The following is a 21,847-nucleotide window of genomic DNA, read 5'->3' as shown; positions in this document are numbered from 1 at the left end:
ACAGTTTCCATATTTTCTAGTTGTGCTACTCTAAATTTGAATATGAAATTTCAAATTCAAAATTTGAATTCTTATTTTTTTAAAAACAGTGCTTGTTGGCATCTCTTGATTATTTTGCCATGTATCAAATATGAAATTTCTAGAGCTAATAGCTGTCAAATTGTCTCATTTGATATACTGATGCATGTCACATATCAGAATGCTATCAGCTACTAACCTTTTCATTATATGTTGCTTCAAATGCTGTCGAATGTCACGTACTGAAATCATACATCATGAAATAGGTAGACACGTGCAAAGGAGAATGCCCAGGAAAATTTTGTGACCAAATTTGATTTCGCTCTAGCACAGTCTTGCCCAACCCAGTACATTTCAGATGTTTTGGACTACAACTCCCATCAGCCCCAGGCAGAATGATCAATGGCTAGGGATGATGGGAGTGATTAAGCATGTGAACTTAGTGTGAATTGTGCTTCAGGAGTTCTTTCTTTTTTCCTTTCCCTCCTTGCCCTTCTCTGCCTCTTGTTTCAATTACTTTGTGATTTCTTAATAGATAAAAGAAAAACCCCTGATATTTGACTTGTTCAACACACCAATGTTGGCTAGATCAGACAGTCAATACATAATGATCAGTAAAAAGTAATGGCATAGACAAGTCTAAGAGATTAAACAGGCCCTGCAAGCAGTGCAATGCGAAACTGAACCATCAGCCATAAGTCTGACATTAGTGACACAGAGCTGTGGATGTAGACCAGCATGAATGAAATCACTCATTTAAAGACACCCAACTTTTGTTCAACATTACGGCCAAGCTGTGTTAAAATTCTGTACACAGCAAGCAAAATAAATTCTGCACCAAGACAAGTGGCATCCTGTGATTTGTATAAATTATACAGTTTAAGCCAATTTGTGTAATCCCTCACATTTTGCATCTTTCATTGTGCAAGTTTTACTCTGTTGATTAAGTTATCCAGGTTTTGCTATTTGTGGTTAAAGGACAAGGAGCAATGGAGGACTCCAAAGAGCCAGTTTCAGTCACAGGGAAGCCTATTCAGCCATGTTTTGGGCTCCTGAGACTTCAGCAGGTCCATTGCATGTATACTTCTAACCATATCAATGGGAGAAATTGGTAGGAGAAGTCTCAGTTGCTATCGAAACTCCCACTTAACTGCTAGGTTTAAAAGGAACAGAGCAAATGTCCAGGTTGAAACTTGAAGAACCAGCCTCCATCTGCCCAAATCCCCTCTTCTACACAACAAGTAAAGGGACTGCTATAAAATGGCAGGAATCCTGCCTTTCTTTTGGATCTGGTCCCCAGAAGGCTGCGATCTTATGCACATTTGCTTGGGAGTAACACAGTAGTACTTACTTCATAGTAAATGTGAATTAGATCAGGCCATGGAGGTACATTCTCCAGTCATCATCATCATTTGCTGCAGCAGCCCCTTCTGCCTCTGTGCCTTTATTTCACACCCACCTTTGGCCCACATTGTACAAACAGGCTTAGTTTACACATGCAGCAGAATAAGAATCTGGAGGTTGCAGAGCGGACCGCATGTTTATTTATTTATTTACTATAAGTATTTGCCGCTTACTAAAAAAATGGTCTCAAAACAACTTACTTTTTTTTAAAAAATGCATATAATACCAAAAGTAAAATACGGCAGAAGATAAAAGAACATTATTAACAAAAAGTGCTCATCCTGCAATTACATAAAAAGGACACATCCTACCTAGGGATGGGGTAGAAATTCAATTCAGTCTACATTTAAGGCCAAATTTATCAAATTCACATTTCCCAAAACAATATGAGAACAGAAGCACAAACGTCCTTTGAAATTTGCACTGATCAAAAATGCATATATTAAGGGAAAATGTGCACACAATGAATATATTGGTGAAAAATAACATACAAAAATGCATATTAGGATAAATTGCGTGCAAAAATTAGACAAAAGTGCACAGAAAAATGTAATTAAGAGAAATTATGTACTTATTTAGAGAAATCTGTACTAAAACGCTGAAGAATTTTAATGAGGATTTTAAAAAATAATAATTGCAAATTGCTGCAGAAATGTGGAGAACCAAATTTAAGATGAGAAAAATGAGAAACTGAGAGACCCGAAATTGACATATGATTTTTTCCCTAATCCTATCCTACCCAACTAAACAGTGAACACCAATTAAGAGCCTGCATGAACAGGAATGTCTTCTCTAGTGCCTAAGGGTTGATAGTCATGGAGCCAGACACATTTCTCTGGGGAGAGCATTGAGTATACAGGAGACGGGAATTGTGGCAGGTGTGTGTGTGTAATTTGGTTGTAATGAGAATCTACGTAATTCACACTTCCCAAAACAAAAATAAACCAAACTGCAGCACTAAGAACATCTTTGAATTTTGCAATGGAGTTCTCCTACCAGAAAAATATCCAAAAATGCATATAAAGTGCGCAAAAAAAAATGTATACACGTTAGTGAAAATAACAGACAAAAATGCATATTAAGGAAAATTGCTTGCAGAAAATGTGTGTATTCTGCAAAATAGATATAAATGTGTATATTAGGAGAGATGTGCACTGAAATGTTGGTGACTTTTTGTGACTTTTTTAAAATTTAGTTTTTACAAAAAAAAACAAGCCCTTCCCTAATGTGGGAGTGAAGAACTCCTGAAGGGCTTTGCAAGCTAATTTCATGATGGCTATGGTGGCCTGCTTTCCTCTGCAGTATCACCCCCAAAAGGATGCATTGTTCAGTATAAGGAAGCTGAACCTGCTGAGAAGAAGCTGGCACTTACATGTGCAGGAGCTGCATTTTGTGGATGTGAAATTTCTAATTTATTACTTGCTCATTTGTCAACAAACCCCAAGGCCCAGTGTACTTTGTGGTCTCTCTCTCTCTCTCTCAAAGATGTACTTCTTAAGGAAATGGTATGAAAACTGAGAAGCCAATTTGGAGGAAGAGGTTTTGTTTGCCCCTGAGATATTCCTGCCTTTCTTACCTTGCCAAGTTGTCTGTATGCTACCCAGATATCTTCAAGCAACTCCTTCTCACCCTATAGCCATCTCTCCCACCCACTTACCCCTCTTTAGTTACTAAGCCAAATCAGGATTTGAGAAGACAGAAGAAGAGGGTAGGCAAGGAAAGAAATACTAGTACCTTCTCAAAGCATTGTGAAAGACTATCGCCTCCTCCCCCAGCTCCATCGCCTTTCAGTTTAATGGACAGAATCATTATTGTATATCCCTTGATCATTCACTTGGTGATTTGCAATGCAACGTGTAAACCAAGGGTGAGGAACCTGTTGCCTTCCAAAAAAATTTGGACTCCGACTCCCATCAGCCCCAGCCAGCATGCACAATAGTCAGGGCACTCAGGGGTGATGGGAGTTGCAGTCCAGGAACATCTGGTGGGCCCACAGGTTCCCCACTTCTGGTTTAGGCTAACTATATTAAAAGTTTGAGTTGGATCACTGTTAGTCACATTAGGTTCCCACAGAAATCAATGTGAAAGGTTAGTAACGACTAACTTAAGACCCATTGATTTCACTAGGAACTAAGTATGGCTGCAGTCCAGAACCCACTGAACAGGAGGGAATCCCTGTGTATGTAGACTAGGCCTTGGTAGCAAACAAATAAATTTAGGACTGAACTCTGAGTTACTTCCATTTTATAGTCAAGTATATTTTTCCTTCTGCATTGAAAGTCAGAAAAAGGAGTTGCACCAATTCATCAGCAAACAAACGTGGCAAACCAAGTATGACTCCAAAGTGTACAACCAGAAGCCCCATCAAAGTTGCAACTATGTGCATACTTATTCTGGAGGTCTCATTAACCCCAGTGGGATTTATTTCCAAACATGAATATTATTGGGTTGCTAGAAAGAGTTTATCAGATCATTTAGGATTATAGGAAGGTGGGAGTCGCATGACAACAAATGTATTCTCCTATTCCAGTATGCACCCCCATACTGTTATAGACTTAGGGTTTTTTTATGATTTCTTGGGATGTGGTTAATATAAATCCAAGCACAAAGGAGGCTGATTCAGAAGAAAGTTTCAGATTGGAATAGTGACAGGGAAAAGTCACCATTCAGGAAACACTTTCCATCATAAATAATCATTTGAATTCCAATGATAATTTCAATACCAGGCGTGGGGTGTGCAAGGAGACAAGAGAGATGGGAAGTTCTATTGTGCACCCAGAGGCACTTGCACTAATGCAACTACTTTGTTGGATTCCATTTCTTGTCCTATGCCGTTATTTTATATCTTTGTTTATAACGCTTTCCATCTCATGTGCTTTGTCTGAGAATTTCTGTCCAGGGTATTGAGTGGGGGAAGAGGGTTTTGTTGTGTCCATTTTTCCCCATAACTCTGTTTGATCGATAGAGTTGATTAAATCTGAAGATTATGGTTATGCCATTTAGACCATGACTAAGGCAAGATCCTGCATTTCACTATCAAACTGTACTTAGACCTAAATGAAACAGTGGAGTGGCATCTGATAAGAGCATTAACAAAACTGCCATAAGTAAAAAAAAAAAAAATTCTAAAAACCCAACATTTTTGCTGTCTTCCATAACTAAACTGGGGGAAGGGGGATCAAAAGGTTTCTGGAGAACCTTGTGTTGGGATATCATCCTGCAAATATGCATATGCCAAGCTGGTATCATGTTTGGTGCACGTAACTATAGCAAGCCAGATAAGAAGTGTTTTTTTCCTCCAAAAATAGCTTTGCTTGCCCAGAGGAACCAGCACATCTGAGGTTAAGTCTTGACCTACCCACAGCACCCTTATCAGAAGACCTCTGTTCTTATTTTGCAAACAAAAACCGATTGTAGGGAAATAATGAAATATCCCATCTCTTGGCCATCAGAGGATGCAGAATAATAAACCGTGATGCTAGGTAGATAACAGAATAGTCATTCATATTATGCTTGGTCACATAGGCTATCTGCGATGGTTGGTGCTTAAAACCAGAGTATTTTGTCATAACAACCCTTTGGGAACTGAGCTTCGCGTATCTTTTTCCCTAGTTCAGGGTTAGACAACGTAGAGCCATCAAGATGTTGTTGGACTCCAACTCCCATCAGCCTCAGCCAGCATGACTTATGGTCAGAGATGATAGGATTTGCAGTCCAACAATATCCTGATGGTGGTGCCTTCATTGGCCAGTGGTACCACAATAACACTGTACTTCTGCATTCACTACTCCAAGTGTGCTATCTCTAAAATGTTAGTCTGAGTGCACTGTTGACATAAGACACAGTTAAACAAATAAACTCATTCTGATCTGCGTCACTTTTGCATGTATTCATCCATAAATCTGTTCTGTCAAACATCGTGGCCGACTACAGTATCTGATCCACTGGCATGGGTATGGACTGGAGAACAGTTCCTGGGAAGATGAAGAAAATGTACATGCACCAGATCTTGTGAGAGACTTTCATAGACAATATCCCCATAGGCCTAAGCCAGAGTTTTGGGAGGAGGAGAATTCCCCTGAAGAGGGGGATGATGGCATGGGCCCCATGGAGAAACTTTGGCAGGATTGGGAGAATGGAGAATGGGTTACAGACATTGTGGAGGGGGCTGGGGAAAACATGGGAGAAATGCTTCCAGAAACCTCTGGCAGCTCTGTGTCTAGTGAGTATATTGAGATCAGTAAAAAAAAAAAACCTCGCCTATGTCGGAGAGAGAGGAATCCTCATTGGCACCCAGCCCAGACTTAGCCATTGAACAGATAGACTCTAATGAACCAATTGGAATTTTCCAGAGAGATAAGGATGACAGTAGTTTGTCAGAACCAGAGATAACTATTTCTCCAAGGTCATGCAGACTGAAGAAAAGGAAGCTTCATAAATTATCCTCTGCTCCTGGAAGGAGCCTCTGCTTTGCCACAAAGGCAATGTGCTAGAGTTAGTTTGGGCAAGTAAAGTGCCCGTGCACCTCTCTTTTATTTAGAGTGTCTGGGTGTGATAAGGTCATTGCGACAACTCTTTGGTGCTGCTTTCATGCCTAGTTTGCATCCATTCTGTGTCTCATTTGTTTTAATGCTGCATTCTTGTACCGACTGATGTAATAAAGCTTCATGCCAAATCCAGTTTTCCAGTCCTGAGTCTGCTTCATTGATTAGGAGCCAGGACATTTGGTACATTACAGCTGAGACACGATACTGCTGCTTGATGCCTATTAGCTGAGAAAGTGTTTCAACAAGTTTTCCTCTCTCTGCTTTTTAGATGAATCCTGCTTTTGGCTAGATTTTCCAGTTCTGGTCTACTGTTTACACGGGAGAGGATTCACTGCCTGAGAATGCACAGCTAGACTGAGAAGGAGACCTTCTTTCTCCTCACAGCTCTCCTCATCAGCCTTGTTTGCCTACATTGCTCTTTATCCTATTGGCTAAGATGACCCACATGTTTTTGCTGGTAGTTTCACTGACATTCATGGATGCTGGTAAACATAATCATGAATGTTTCCACAGCCAGATTAAACAGCAATGTGGATGAACTAAAGTCTAGGATAACAAGCCAAAGAAGAAAAAGCCTCTGAGAAGCATACAGCATCAGAATGCCACGAATGTTTGGGGAGGCTTTTCCTGGACATTTGTTCTGTTGAGTTGCATGCACTATATTTGAAATAAACATTGAAATGAGAGATACTCTGGCACAGCCCTATAAATAAGCTACATTTTGAACCTGTGGGGGGATGCATAAGGTATATCCAACAACCACTATGCTGCTATGAAGCTGTGATATTTTGAAGAGCAAGGGAAAACTGTAAATAACATCCATGACAATCCCTTCCTAATTAGAGAAATATAGCCGATAGAGGTAAATGCATAAGTAAGCCCCATAGCTTTTAGTTCTACTCAAAAGATCAGAGAATTCTAAAGCTTCCTCCTTCGTGAAGAGATTTCTTATTCCCACAGGTGCAATCCAGCTTCATTAGACTCAGTGGGAGTAATGTCATTGACCTCAGTAGAAGATGGATTACAGCCCACCCGATGGAACTTTAAAAAAATATTATTATAATATAAAGAGAGGCTTAATGGCAATGCATCTCTAACACCCACACTGATACACCTGGCAATTTCACAAAAGCAAGCTTGCATATGTAAATGGCAATCTTTCGATCCCACTTATTAAGTTGAGGAGATGGCAACCCACTGTAGAAACCAGAGTGCTCTGCCCTAGTTAAAAATAAATAAATTTAAAGATCCTTTGCAAATATCCTTCACTGTCTCCCTCTCCAGGCACTCGGGGGGGGTGTCAGCTTTTTTCACCTCTTGTCACTTGCTGCCCTTAAAGTGTTGAATCCCTATTGACATTAGAGAGGTGCCTTCATTGTACTCTTTTCGGCACCTGCTAAATATATTTTTGTTTAGGCAAGTCTACACAGGCATGTAGATACCATTTTTTATTTTTTAAATTTGTTGCTTGTTTTATTATTTTGAATGTTTTTAACAGTCTTTAACTGTTTTTGCCAATAATTTTATTGTTTTAATTCCTTCTGTAAACCGCTTTGAGGTTTTTTACAATAAAGCGGTATATAAATGTTGTAAATAAATAAATCCAGCTTGAGAAAATGAGACAGCAATGCAAAGTAGCTGAATTCCCACACAGCAATGCTTTTGTTTTAGAACTATGGCAAAGGACTGTCTTTGTTGAGTGGTCAATCAAGTCATGAGAATTCACATCTCTTGCTTTTCTGAATCAGAGCAGATGAAGAGAGTTTGAAGTTTTCCAGACACTTTTTTAAAAAACCTTTTTAAATATGGGACCTCAGAAAATTTGAACTGGGTCACTTTCCTCTGTCACAACAACAGTTGTATATTGGGGCAAGGGGTCCTTTCCCCCCTTTGATTTTGTCTATATGGGGGGGGGAGCAATCTATGAGTGGTATTGTATTGTATTGTATTGTATTGATGATTGGATTTATATTCCGCCCTTCCTCCCAGCAGGAGCCCAGGGCAGCAAACAAAAGCACCAAAAAGGGTAGTATTGGAAATCATACATCTCCCTATGTCCTAGAAAGCACATTTTTCAAAACACATACAGTAGATAGGACAAATGTGTCTAATTTCCTGTGTGTCATACACACAAGATCCCAAATATTATCATTGTATAGTACTAATGAGTCCCAGCATTACAAGGATTTCTGCTTGCACAACAGAACTTTTCCCCCTCTCCTTCCCCTGTAAATGCTTCACACCCTCCCCAAATCTGTTCCAGAGGGTTGGGGAAAAACCCAGAATAGATTTAGGGGCATGGGTGGGGAGACGAGTGGGACAATGTTCTGTTATGCAAACAGAAATCTCAGAGCTGCTGGAACAATTGTCTTAGCACTACTTTGAATAGGACTTTGGATATTTATGCTATGTATGTTTATATCTATCTTATTTTCTTACACCTATATTCTGTGAATAACTCAGAGCAGTTTACATGGGGTCTCACATTGTCTTCCCACCCAGTAACTGATCAAGTCTATATCTGCTTTGGTTCCTCACTGCTACAGTACAGAGCATCCCCAGTTAAAATAAGTTATAATCCATATTCATCCTTTTCTTCTTTCACAATGCTTTGCATTTGATTGGGGGAAATGATAAGAGAGGGGTCTGCTCTGCCATTTTCTGCTCAAAATGCCCACGCCCAGCTACTTTTCCACCTGAGTGGAAAGACAAAGAGGAAAGACTCAGTGGCTTTATAGGCCACTTCCAACTCTACAAGTCTATGATTCTATGAAAGGCTTAAGCAGCTGCCTCTGCCATTATGCCACTCAAACTCACAGCTTCTGAGGCTGCTTTTGCTGAACCAATAATCATCAGAAAAAGATACATGCAATCGTGTGTTACAGCTACTTTGGTTTTCACACCCAGATCCAATGTAAAACTGACCTAAGGTTTTGTTCTCTTGCCCAGTGTTGCCACACTATTTAGTAATGCTTTTTAAAAAAGCTATATTTTATTGCCAAGAATAGGTGCAACCCAGCTTGAAACAAATTCTCACTTCTAAAGTGGGTCACCTCTTTTCAGTGACCTTTACATGCTGCATAGGAGAAACTCATTTAGTCCCAGACTTTCTTAAGGCAATTCTGTAAGGAATTGTAGATTTTATTATATTCTGTATGCTCTTGTTGAGAGGTGTGTATATGATTTTACGTTATTTTTTTGGAGACATTGCTCAGTTGAATTGACAAAGGAAGAATCCATGAGTTGCAATTAGTATCAAAGGTATCTATACCTATCTATATCTATATATCTATATCTATACCTATATGAGGACTGGAAAGTGGCAAATGTAACGCCAATCTTCAAAAAGGGATCCAGAGGGGATCCCGGAAATTACAGGCCAGTTAGCTTAACTTCTGTCCCTGGAAAACTGGTAGAAAGTATTATTAAAGCTAGATTAACTAAGCACATAGAAGAACAAGCCTTGCTGAAGCAGAGCCAGCATGGCTTCTGCAAGGGAAAGTCCTGTCTCAGTAACCTATTAGAATTCTTTGAGAGTGTCAACAAGCATATAGATAGAGGTGATCCAGTGGACATAGTGTACTTAGACTTTCAAAAAGCGTTTGACAAGGTACCTCACCAAAGGCTTCTGAGGAAGCTTAGCAGTCATGGAATAAGAGGAGAGGTCCTCTTGTGGATAAGAAATTGGTTAAGAAGCAGAAAGCAGAGAGTAGGAATAAACGGACAGCTCTCCCAATGGAGGGCTGTAGAAAGTGGAGTCCCTCAAGGATCGGTATTGGGACCTGTACTTTTCAACTTGTTCATTAATGACCTAGAATTAGGAGTGAGCAGTGAAGTGGCCAAGTTTGCTGATGAAACTAAATTGTTCAGGGTTGTTAAAACAAAAAGGGATTGCGAAGAGCTCCAAAAAGATCTCTCCAAACTGAGTGAATGGGCGGAAAAATGGCAAATGCAATTCAATATAAACAAGTGTAAAATTATGCATATTGGAGCAAAAAATCTTAATTTCACATATACGCTCATGGGGTCTGAACTGGCGGTGACCGACCAGGAGACAGACCTCGGGGTTGTAGTGGACAGCACGATGAAAATGTCGACCCAGTGTGCGGCAGCTGTGAAAAAGGCAAATTCCATGCTAGCGATAGTTAGGAAAGGTATTGAAAATAAAACAGCCGATATCATAATGCCGTTGTATAAATCTATGGTGCGGCCGCATTTGGAATACTGTGTACAGTTCTGGTCGCCTCATCTCAAAAAGGATATTATAGAGTTGGAAAAGGTTCAGAAGAGGGCAACCAGAATGATCAAGGGGATGGAGCGACTCTCTTACGAGGAAAGGTTGCAGCATTTGGGGCTTTTTAGTTTAGAGAAAAGGCGGGTCAGAGGAGACATGATAGAAGTGTATAAAATTATGCATGGCATTGAGAAAGTGGATAGAGAAAAGTTCTTCTCCCTCTCTCATAATACTAGAACTCGTGGACATTCAAAGAAGCTGAATGTTGGAAGATTCAGGACAGACAAAAGGAAGTACTTCTTTACTCAGCGCATAGTTAAACTATGGAATTTGCTCCCACAAGATGCAGTAATGGCCACCAGCTTGGACGGCTTTAAAAGAAGATTAGACAAATTCATGGAGGACAGGGCTATCAATGGCTACTAGCCATGATGGCTGTGCTGTGCCACCCTAGTCAGAGGCAGCATGCTTCTGAAAACCAGTTGCCAGAAGCCTCAGGAAGGGAGAGTGTTCTTGCACTCGGATCCTGCTTGCGGGCTTCCCCCAGGCACCTGGTTGGCCACTGTGAGAACAGGATGCTGTACTAGATGGGCCACTGGCCTGATCCAGCAGGCTCTTCTTATGTTCTTATGTTCTTATATAGACTATATGGACCTGATTATAAACTTGATTGTATTTCATCTCCCTGGAGCATTTCTATTGATCCGTTCACTATGACAAGTCAACCAGGTAGCAGACGATTTATGGGTTTATACTGCTGCTACAAGCCCAGAGTAGTTCTATAATGGATTTTTCTTACTCAGAAGTGTTCTTGGAGCGTATTTATGTGACTTTCCTGACAAACCAAGGAAACCAGATGGCTACAGAATCATACCCAAAGAACACTTATCAATGGTTCCTTCTCAAACTGAAGGGAGGTAATGGACAAGGTACTGTAGGGCTCAGTTCTGGGCCCAGTGCTCTTCAACATTTTTATTAACAACTTGGATGAAGAGGTGCAGGGAATGCTTATCAAATTTGCAGATGATACAAAATGGGGAGGGAAAGCTAAAACCCTGGAGGACAGAAACAAAATTCAAAGTTATCTTGATAGGCTGGAGCACTGAGCTGAAAACTATTTGGTTTAAAATGAAATAGTTCAGTAGTTCTATTTCTTAGCAGAGTATATATTTTGCAAAGCAGAATGAAAATTAACCAGCGCACTTTCCCCTCATACAGACTACCTAATAAAAACAACAGAGACAGTCTTCTTTGGTAAAAAGTATTGAGAATGTTTACTCACAACCTTTCATATGTTCAGGAAACATAAGCTCTAGCTTGCAGAGGAACGATAGAGGTAGGTAGTAGATTTAGTCCATGATTGGGAACATCTGGCAAAGAAGCCTGTAGAGGCTTCTCTCTCCTGTGGCTTAATGAGACGTATGCTAATAAGAGAACAGTATCTCTTAACAAAGAAGAGGAAGAGTAGAAGGGAAATAACACCTATCAATAGGAAGTTACATCACAGTAAACAAGCACAAAGGTGTCCCCAAATTCTGGCTAGAAGAGACATCTCCCTATTAACAGTATGCAAGCTTGCTTATCCCAACAAAAACAACAGAATGAAATTTAACACAGATGTGCAAACTACTACACCAAGGAAAAGAAACCAAATGCAGTTATAAGATGGGGGATACTTGGGCTCAGCAATACTATATGCAAGAAGGATCTTGGAATTGTGGTTGATCACAGGCTGAATATGAAGTAACAGTGTGATGTGGCTACAAAAAAGGCAAATGCAATTTTAAGCTGCGTTAACAGACGTATAATTTCCAAATCAAATGAAGTACTAGTTCCCCTCTATTTGGCACTGGTTAGGCCTCATCTTGAGTACTGTGTCCAATTCTGGACACTGCACTTCAAGAAGGACAGACAAAATGGAACAGGTTCAGAAGAGGGCAAAGAGGATTATCAGGGGACTGGAAATAAAGCCCTATGGGGAGAGACTGAAAGAACTGAGCATGTTTAGCCTTGAGAAGAGAAGACTGAAGGGAGATATTATAGCACTTTTCAAGTACTTGAAAGGTTGTCACACAGAGGAGGACTAGGACCTCTTCTCGAACATCCCAGAATGCAAGACACAGAACAATGGGCTCAAGTTGCAGGAAGCCAGATGGCAGCTGAACATCAGGAAAAAACTTCCTGTTAGAGTGGTATAACATTGGAACCGATTACCTAGGGAGCTGGTGGGCTCTTCAAAACTGGAAGCATTCAAGAGGCAGCTGGACAGCCCCATCAGGAATGCTTTAACTTGGATTCCTGCATTGAGCAGGGGGTTGGACTCGATGGCCTTATAGGCCCTATCCAACTCTATTATTCTACGATTCTACAAACAAAAATGTTTTTGGAATATATTTGTGTTTTCCCCTGACAAACCAAGGAACTAAGTCTGTTGCTTGATTAAAGAAATCAACAGAGCAATCCTATAGTGATGGGGCTGATGGGGATGGTGAGAATCCATGGGGAGGCTACCTGCTACATCCTATTCCCTACCTGCTGGTTGCAACCGGGTTAAGAGGTGAAGGTGGATTTTGCTTCTTTCCCCCTTCCTTTTTCTGCTTTTTAAAATTCCCTCCCTTTGACACCAATGAGGGGGATATTAACCATGTCCAGAGCTGGCATACTGATCAAATGTTGGGGGGTGGGGTTTATCAGGGGAACAAGGGGAATTTGAATCCTTTGGATCCAAGGCTGCCCCAACACACCCCTTCTGTCTACCACCAGTAGGGATGGAAAGATCTGTCAGTACTCTCTGTTTCTCATTTTTCCAATGTTAAATTTGGTTCTCCACATTTCTGCAGCAATCTGCATTTTTTTAAAAAAATCCTCATAAAACTATCCAGCATTTTAGTGCAAAATTCTCCAAATCAGCACATTTTTATAGGAAGTTTTAACTAATGTACACATATTTCCAGGCAATTCCTTGGCATATAATGCATTTTGGTAGGTTGTTTTCACTCATATTTTTTATGTACACTTTCCTCTGACATACACATTTTTGTAAACATTGTTTGGTTAGAGAACTGCATTGCAAAATTTGAATAAGTGTAAATTTCAAAGGATGGCTGTATCTCAGTTCTCATATTGTTTCAGAAAGTGTGGATTTGATAGATTTGGCTTGAAATGCAAACTGAATCAAATTTCTCCCCCATCTCTAACCACCAGTGGTACATCTATGCCTGCAGAGCTTTCTGCAGACATAGCAGGAACTCTGCCAGGAATGCAGATGCCAACTCCTTAGTGGAGCTCCTCTCCACATATCACTTTCTACAGCCCCTCAAGATTGTGTCCCAAGCTGATTTATCATATGGATTTTAAATGATTAAGAAGTTGATTGTGCGTATGGTTATAATTAGTTCTAAAGGGGGGAGTACAGTTTTTTTTAACTTAAGTGTGATGAAGTTCACAAACATTGCCTAGCTTTGTCCAATTCTTTGTGCACTTTCAACAAAGTTAAAACACTTCTGCTCCCACTGAATGTAATGGTCCCAATCCCATGTAGGTTACTTATGCCTAAGTGTCGTTGAAATCCAGAGCTTGGAAAAGTTACTTTTTTTAAACTACAACTTTTTTAAACTACAACTACACTGGATTGGGCTCATGGGAGTTGTCGTTCAAAAAAGTAACTTTTCCAAGCTCTGTTGAAATCCAATGGGACAAGCTAGCCAGTGCTATCTTAGGTTGCATTTATTTCATTGGGATTTACAATGCAATCCTGTACATTTCTACTCAGGAGTAAGTCCCATTGAGTTCAATCTGTATTACCCTCAGGTAAGCATGGATGGTAACCTTAACCATGATGAAGCCCTAGTTTATATATATTCAAATTCTCCCATGCAGAACGATCCCATCACCGTAGCCGTGAGCTGATGGGCTACATCATTTCACCTGAGTGAGTGTACATTCTGCCAGAATGACAGAAGGTAATTAATTAAAATCTTGAATACCAACCAAATTAATTGAAAGAGGGGGAAAATGTATATGAAGACAAAACAATTCAGTGACAGATGAAAAGAAATTAACCTATAGATTTGATGCACAGAAATATCTTCCACTTGTACAAGCTTTCTTCTTAAGGAAGATTTATTGTTTTTTTCTGTGATTGTATGCCAACACAACCTAAAAGATTGTCTCACCCCCTTATATACTCAACTGATCACTACACCCTACAGAAGAGGGCCTCCTGCAGGTAGCACCTCATCAGTAGGTCTGTTCTATATGATCTAAGAATGAGGTCTTCAGTGTGGTAGCATCTGCCCTTTGGAAATCCCTCCCATTACACATCAGACAGGTGCTGTCCTTGTCTTTTTAGCGCCTATGGAAGCCCTTCCTTTTTCAACAAGTCTTTTAAGTGGAGATTTCTATCCTAGTCTGTATGTGTTTATCTGAATTTTTTTTTGTATGCTGATGTTATTATTAAATTACTTTGGGATGGTTCTTGGAAAGCAATTCAGAAATGAAATGAAATGAAATCACACGGAAGAGTATACAGTAGGGCCCCACTCATACGGCGGGTTGCGTTCCAGACACCTGCGTAAAAATGAAACCCGCTGAAAAGCAGAACTCATTCAATAGAATGGTGCCAAACCCGAAAAACACTGTAAAAGCGGAACAAGCGCCATATGAGTGGGGCCTTACTCTAATTGAAAGCTGCCGTATTAGCGGAACGCTGAAAAGTGGGGCCCTACTGCATTTGAAGTTTCATCCCTATGCACAAAACTGAAAGTGGCATTATCAATTCCCAGTATTTTGATTCAAAACTTTGCTAGACCACCTGGGCACACATTTGCATTGATATCCATCCTATACCCACAAACTCTGAATCATGTCAGTAGGGTTTGGTGTCACTTTTTAGTACACTGTAAGCAGCAATTAAATTGGAGTACTTGGAATACCTACTTTATCATTTATTTATTACATTTATATCCAACCCTTCCTGTAGGAGCTACTTTAGACACCATCCAGGTTCAGGTACTTTACTGGGTTGTTGCGATTCAATTTGCCTGGTGGGGAAACAGGTAACAGGCACTTACTCCTTCCCTGCACCTCTCATCTAATGGAATATGTGAACAGATGCTCTGTGCAGAGGGGCTCCTAGATGTGATGACTCAATTTCTGCAGTGCTTCTTTAATCTCAAAACAGGGCAGAATGACTATGTGAACTGGCCCACCACAGGTATGAACCTCCATGTTAAGGAAATACCTTACACACTCCTTTAGAAGCTGCAGGGTAGATGGCCAATAAGGTGAAATGGCTGTCTTAAAACCAACAAATTAAAGAAAGAATCCACACTTCCAGTTTTATAGTCTCAGGTGAAAGGGAGTTCAGTCCAGCAACTGGGCCTATGGATTTGCCCAAACCTTCTATATAAATGATCGAGCCTGGACCCCTCTAACATCTTCATTTTTTGAAGCTGCAGCAGCATTTGTCTCAGCCTGTCCAGCTCAAGGCATTGTGATCTATTTGTATAGCCGGTGTCTGAGAGTGTGTATTTTTTGGCAATGAGAGGATCCTTGCTGTTCTCAAGGCAGAGACAAACAGCAGGGAAACTCTGCTGTATCTCTTCATCTGTTATTATTCCAACTTCCTGTCTCTAAGGTTGCTGGGGGGGGGGGGAGGAGGAGAACAAAAGCCATTCTGGAATCAGCCCTATAAAGAGAGGCTGAGTAGCCCAAGCTGACTAGGATTACATGCTCAGAGACAGTATATCTTGAGGTATCTGAGGAAACAATGGGAGATGGTCAGGATCATCTTGTCCTGCTTGTGCATATGAAGCATATGGCAAATCAGTCTCCAGCAACTAGAGATAGGCAAGAAATTCAATTCACTTTGTATTTAAAGGTGAATTTATCAAATTCGCACTTTCCAAAACAACATGAGAACCAAAACACAGGCATCCTTCGAAATTCACTTATCTAAATTTTGCAGTGCAGTTTTCCAACTAAGCAATGTTTACAAAAATACATATATTAGGGGAATGTGGACATAAAAATGAATACATAATGCATTACATTAGGAAACATTGCTTGCAAAAATGTGTAACATTAGTCAAAACTGGCTACAAAAATGTTTTTATTAGGAGAAATTCACACTAAAATGCTGGAGAATTTTCTTGAGGCTTCTTTTTATAAAAAATCGCAAATTGCTGCAGAAACATGGGAGAATTGAATTCAGAATTGGAAAAATGAGAAACCGAGAGAATTGAAATTGAGAAATCCTTCCATCCCTAGCAGCAAAGCACTTATTGTGTCCTAACCTATGACCAGCTAAGCCAAATGCAGACCACCAGCCATATTGTGACCTCTCAGGTTTAGTTTATAAATGGCTTCAAAGAGCAGTGGTGAAACTGCCAAGCCTTCCCCTAGCCCCATCTCACTCAAAGTTCTCAGGGCTTCTTCTAAAATGTATAGGTGGCCCCCACAGTGGCAATTTGAAAGGAGGCTTCCCCATCTTTCACTGCGAATTGCTGGCAATTCTTGAGGTTGAGTAGCTACAGTAGGGATGAAAAATGGGCCAAGTGACATGTTACACTGGAGATCTGTGCTTGAATTTGCCAACCATGGGGCGGTCTCAACATGTCATCAAGCCAACACATGTAACAGGGCACACTCTGGATTTCGTTTTCTCAGTGGGGCTGGGAGAGGGTGATCTGAAGGTGGGAGAGATAAAAACAGTCTCTGGGTCATGGTCAGATTGCTTGCTAGTGAGTTTTAGACTTATATTGGCCTTTTCCCACTGCAGGAGTAGGGGACCTATTAAGATGGTCTGCCCCCAGAGACTAATGGATCCTATTGGTTTTCAGAGGGCTCTGGGGAGTTTTCCAGTTGGCATGGCTGGCTCTTCTACTGAAGCCCTAGTTGATCTGTGAAATATAGAGATGTCCTCTCCCAACTGGCAGAGCTCAGAAGGCTCCATGGTATACCCTGGAGCTAAGAGCAATGATGCAAGAAGGGAGGCAGCTTGAGTGCAGGTGAAGAAAACTCCCAACAAATGTAATTGAACACTGGTACATGCTCATGCTTGAGTCTACTCAGTGACAGAGCAGGCAGTGAGGAAAACTTTCTTTCCATCCAGCCAGGTGTTTAGAATGGCTAGGGGCTTATTACGTACTGGCCCTAGGGAGATGGCAGAGCCATCTAAAGCTCACTGTGACCTGTTTGCTAAGCATTTTGAGGATAAAATTTGGGTTTCAATCATGAAAAAGAAAGGCAGGGTAGAAATGTAATAAATAAATAAATAAAATCACTTCCATCCACTGGGATTTGGACTCCATCGCTGATACAGATGATCCAGGTGAGGTGTCTGTAGCATTTTATTGTCCAATGTCGTTTCAAAGAGTTTCAGTTGCTGTGGCCTTACGACATGAACAAAGTACTTGGTTGGGTTTGTACAACCACTTGTGTCTTGGATCCTTGCCTTTCATGGCTTATAAAATCTAGCAGGAAGGAAACAGCTGGATGGGCCAGGGAAATAATTAATGCTTCCCTCCAAGAAGGAGTGGTCCCAGGTTTTCTGAAGGATACAGTAACAAGATCACTCCTGAAGAAGCCTTTCCTGGACTGAGAAGGTCCTAATAATTTGCCCTTTCTGGGCAAGGTTCTTGAGAGGGTGGTTGCCAGCCAGATCCAGTTAGTCATGGAGGAGACAGTTTTTCTAGATCCATTTCAATTGGGATTCAGGCCTGGGTTTGGTATGGAAACTGCCTTGGTCATACTTAGGATGACCTATGTCAGGAAAGAGACAGGGGTAATGTGACTCTGTTGATCCTACTTGATCTTCCAGCAGCTTTCAATACCATCAACCATGGTATCCTTCTGTTCTTATTTGGATGGATGGCTCCAAAAGGTGATTCTTGGGGAGCATTGTTTGACTCCGTGGGTTCTCCAGCATGAGGTCCTGCAGAGGTCAGTTCTGTCCCTCATGTTGTTTAACATCTACATTAAACCGCTGAGTGGGGTCATACGAAGTCCATACAACTGTATAATCTGCAGTGTTATAGTTTTATGTCCTCATTAATTCACCATTGTCCATATGACATTGCAAGCTAGTAGGATTTTCATGTGAACAAATCCGCATTAGGAATACCACTGAAAAACTGATATGCTTTCCTAAACCAGCAATCAATTGCATTAACATCCATGAGCTCAGATGCAATGCCGTGGACTTTCCTGCAATAGGGGGTCCATGGGCATTCCTCTGTCATATGCCAAGCCCCTTGTCTCCTTCCCACACAATAGCACAGCCACAAACCTGCGCATGCGTGGGAATTAAAAAAAAGATATAAGTTTCTGCACTCTTCCAAAAAAGTGCACGAAAAGCAAACAACTGTTATGGCTCAATCACTGTAAGGGGGTGGACTTAGGGGAGTAGCCAGTGCCCACACATATAGATGCTTGCTAACCGAGTTTTCACAGTAATCTGACTACAAGCGAGACATGTATGGATCTCGAGGTCACCAACCAAATATGGAAAATGCAGATTTTGCAGTTAGGCCCGGAGTGCTTTGCCATCAGTATGCTGATGACATGCAGCTTTGTTTCTCTTTTTCATGTTCTGCAGATGAGGCAGTGGATGTGCTGAATCAGTGCTTGGTTGCAATAGTGGACTGGATGAGGGCCAAAAAACTGAAGCTTAACCCAGACAAGACTGAGATGCTGTTGATGAGTGGTTCCACTGCCTAGCTGAGAGGTGTGTGGCCAGTTCTAGATGGGGTTACACTCCCTCTAAAGAAACAGGTTCATCGTTTAGGGATTGTTCCAGATCTGTTGTGGCCTTAGTGGCACTGGGTACCTTCCATCACCATAGGCCAGTGGCCCAATCGTGACCCCGTCTGGACAGAGATAACCTGGCTACAGTAATCTATGTCCTGGTAACTTCAAGGTTGGTTTATTGCAATGCGTGTTATGTGGGGCTGCCTTTGAAAATGGTTTAGAAGCTTCAATTAGTGCAGAATGCGGTTGGCTGATGGGTTCAAGGGGAACACAGCATATAACACTAATCTTTTCCAGTTACACTGGCTACTTGTACACTTCCAATCCCAATTCAAAGTGCTGGTTTTGACCTATACAGCTTTTTATGACTCCAAAATCTTTTGGAACTCCTCTCCTGATATGAACCTACCCAGACCCCTAGATTTTGTTTTGAAGCCCTTCTCTAGGTCACCACTCTGAGGGAGGCTCAGTTTAGTTCCCCATCTGCAGAATACACTCTCCAGTGAGGTCTGCCTGGCACCTTCACTGACATCTTTTCACCACCATGTATAGACTTAACTTGTTCCCCAGGCGTCTGATAGACTGAGAAGGTGTCGTATTAGTGTAGTGTCAACACTTTTTGTGGTTATATGGGAGTGGTTATTGTTTTATTTTATTTGGTTTTGTTTTATGTATGATAGATTACTTTGGTTTTTAATTATGTTGTAAGTTGCTTGGAGACCTTCACATAGCAAGCTATTAATAAATTGAATAAATAAATAAAATAATAATAATAAATAACTTCAAGGAACAAGCAAAGCAAGCAGTTCCAGGGAGGGAACAAATTGAATCAGGGCAGCATCACTGAGGGAGGGGGAATGCTTTACTATTTCTCCTTTGCCATTTTGCAATTAAAATCCCTCCCCCACAGCACATGAAGTTGTTGTTAGCTCACTGAGGGTGGAAGACAAGTATCTTTATGACTTGATTTATTATTTTCACCCCACTTTTCTATCTGTGGACATAAAAAACAGCTTTCAATATTAAAAATAATGCAACATTAAAACACAAATAATCATGCTTCCCCATTCTCCCCCATTCCTGTGGGGCTAATAGCAACTTGGGGGTGGGAATCACTGCAGTTGGTGAAATGGTATGAAGGGGAAAGGGTTAAACGAGCCTTCTCTGGTTGCCACTGCCATGATCAAATTTGGGCACTTGTGGTATTTTCCACTTTTGCTTTTAAAAATATATTGGGACAACAAGTCATGGATCTACAGAGAGCTGTCCTTGGCCTCTCCTTCTGCTACTGACCCTTGGTATTCCCTGTGTGCCAACAGCAGGGATATTTAACATATCCAAACAGGATGTTTTGTGTCTGTTGATTTATTCTTTTCATTCAACTCAGTCTTCATGGGGATGGTAGTCAATGAGAAGAAAAGGAAGGAGAAATTACTAATGGAAAGAGTTGAGCTGTGCGGAACTCCTTGCTACTTAATAGATAATTATCTGCAGGTAAAATAAAGCACGCACTGCTTATGAGTCCCCAATCCATTTCCATTTACCTAGGGAAAAATAACTGTTTTAATGAAACAGAAGCTTTGCTCCACTGGTCTTGGCTAATGCAAGACATGTTTAAGGTGTGTTACCAGTTTTGCTGGGGAAAGTATTCAACGTGTTTGATCATTTTTCATGACCATGTATCAAAAGAACATTTCACTTTCAGTTTGAGAAAGCCTCGCATGTTCTTTACAGCTTGCCTGGAACTTCCTCTTTCCCGATTTGCTTCCAATTCTGCACACAAATGTCAGAACCAGGCCCTATTTTAAAACCAAGCATTCTGGCTGAACAACAGTCAGAAGGCCCTTCATTTCATTTGGAGAAACACAGATGCAAAAATACATGGCACAGGCCTTTTTGAATGAGAGGCTTCAGAAGTATACTAATTTTCTTAAAGCAGGGATGGGGAACCTGTGGCCATACAGATGCTAATGGACTCCAATTGCCATCGACCCCAACCAGCTTCGCCAATGGTCACAGATGATGGAAGTGGAGCCTAACTACTGGAAGGAAGGGTGGGATATAAATTTTAATAAATAATAATCATAATAATTATAATAATCATTATCATCATAAATATCTTCAGGGGCACGGGTTCCGCATTCCTGTTTTAAGGATAGCAGAACATTTAAGCTACAATCCAATCTGTCAGGGATGGGGAACCTGTGGCCTTCCAGATGTTGACTCCAACTCCCATCAGCCCCAGCCAACATAGCCAACAGTCAAGGATGATGGGAGTCATAGTCCAACATTCTCCTAGTATACATAGTTACCCAGAAGGATATCCCACAGAACTCAGTGGGACTTAGGCCCTCCCTGCATCATACATTTAAAGCACTATGATATCACTTTAAACAGTCATGGTTTCCCCTAAAGAAACCTGAGAACTGTAGCTTGTGTGATGACAGTTGCTAGGAGACCCCTATTTCCCTTATGAAGCTACAGTTCCCAGAGGTCCCTGAAAAGAGGGATTGTTAAACCACAATGCCGATGGGACTAACTTCTGAGCTGACATGCACTGGATGGTAAGAAGTCACGGCTGACCAAGGGTTGTATTCAACATAGCATAGGAGACTGTTCCATCAGCGTAAGCATTTCTGCTTGCCGGATGGAATGATCTCCCCTCTCCTCCCCCACACATTGTTCTGGGGGTTCTCCCAACCCTCCAGAGCAGATTTGGGGAGGAGGGAGGGGGAAAGTCCCATTGCACCAGCGGGAATCCTTGCACTGGCTTCTGCTAGGGTAAAAATTTAGTTAAATACAGCCCCAACAGAGGCAATTGATGACAAAGACTTACATATTTTCAGTGTACAAAATAGTTCACAATTCTTATTTATTTAGGGCTGCCATTGTG

At 41.0% G+C, this 21,847-nt stretch overlaps 1 protein-coding gene across 2 annotated transcripts in view; it reads right to left on the bottom strand.

The window, feature by feature from the left end:
* The window catches only part of CPLX1 (complexin 1), a 187,875-nt gene that overhangs the window by 82,566 nt on the left and 83,462 nt on the right, over positions 1-21,847 (bottom strand). The window contains exon 1 of one of the 2 annotated variants that reach the window (XM_061622199.1): positions 2,999-3,058. The exons of the other annotated variant lie outside the window; for it this stretch is intronic. The gene's annotated coding sequence lies outside the window, so the exon portion shown is untranslated. Of the gene's footprint in view, positions 1-2,998; positions 3,059-21,847 lie in introns of those variants that run through there. 2 annotated transcript variants of the gene reach the window in all.

The sequence above is a fragment of the Rhineura floridana genome, chromosome 1, assembly GCF_030035675.1.
Source record: "Rhineura floridana isolate rRhiFlo1 chromosome 1, rRhiFlo1.hap2, whole genome shotgun sequence".
Lineage (NCBI taxonomy): Eukaryota > Metazoa > Chordata > Lepidosauria > Squamata > Rhineuridae > Rhineura > Rhineura floridana.
The sequence above is the reverse complement of the archived record's forward strand: the minus strand, read 5'-3'. Positions and strand labels throughout refer to the sequence as shown.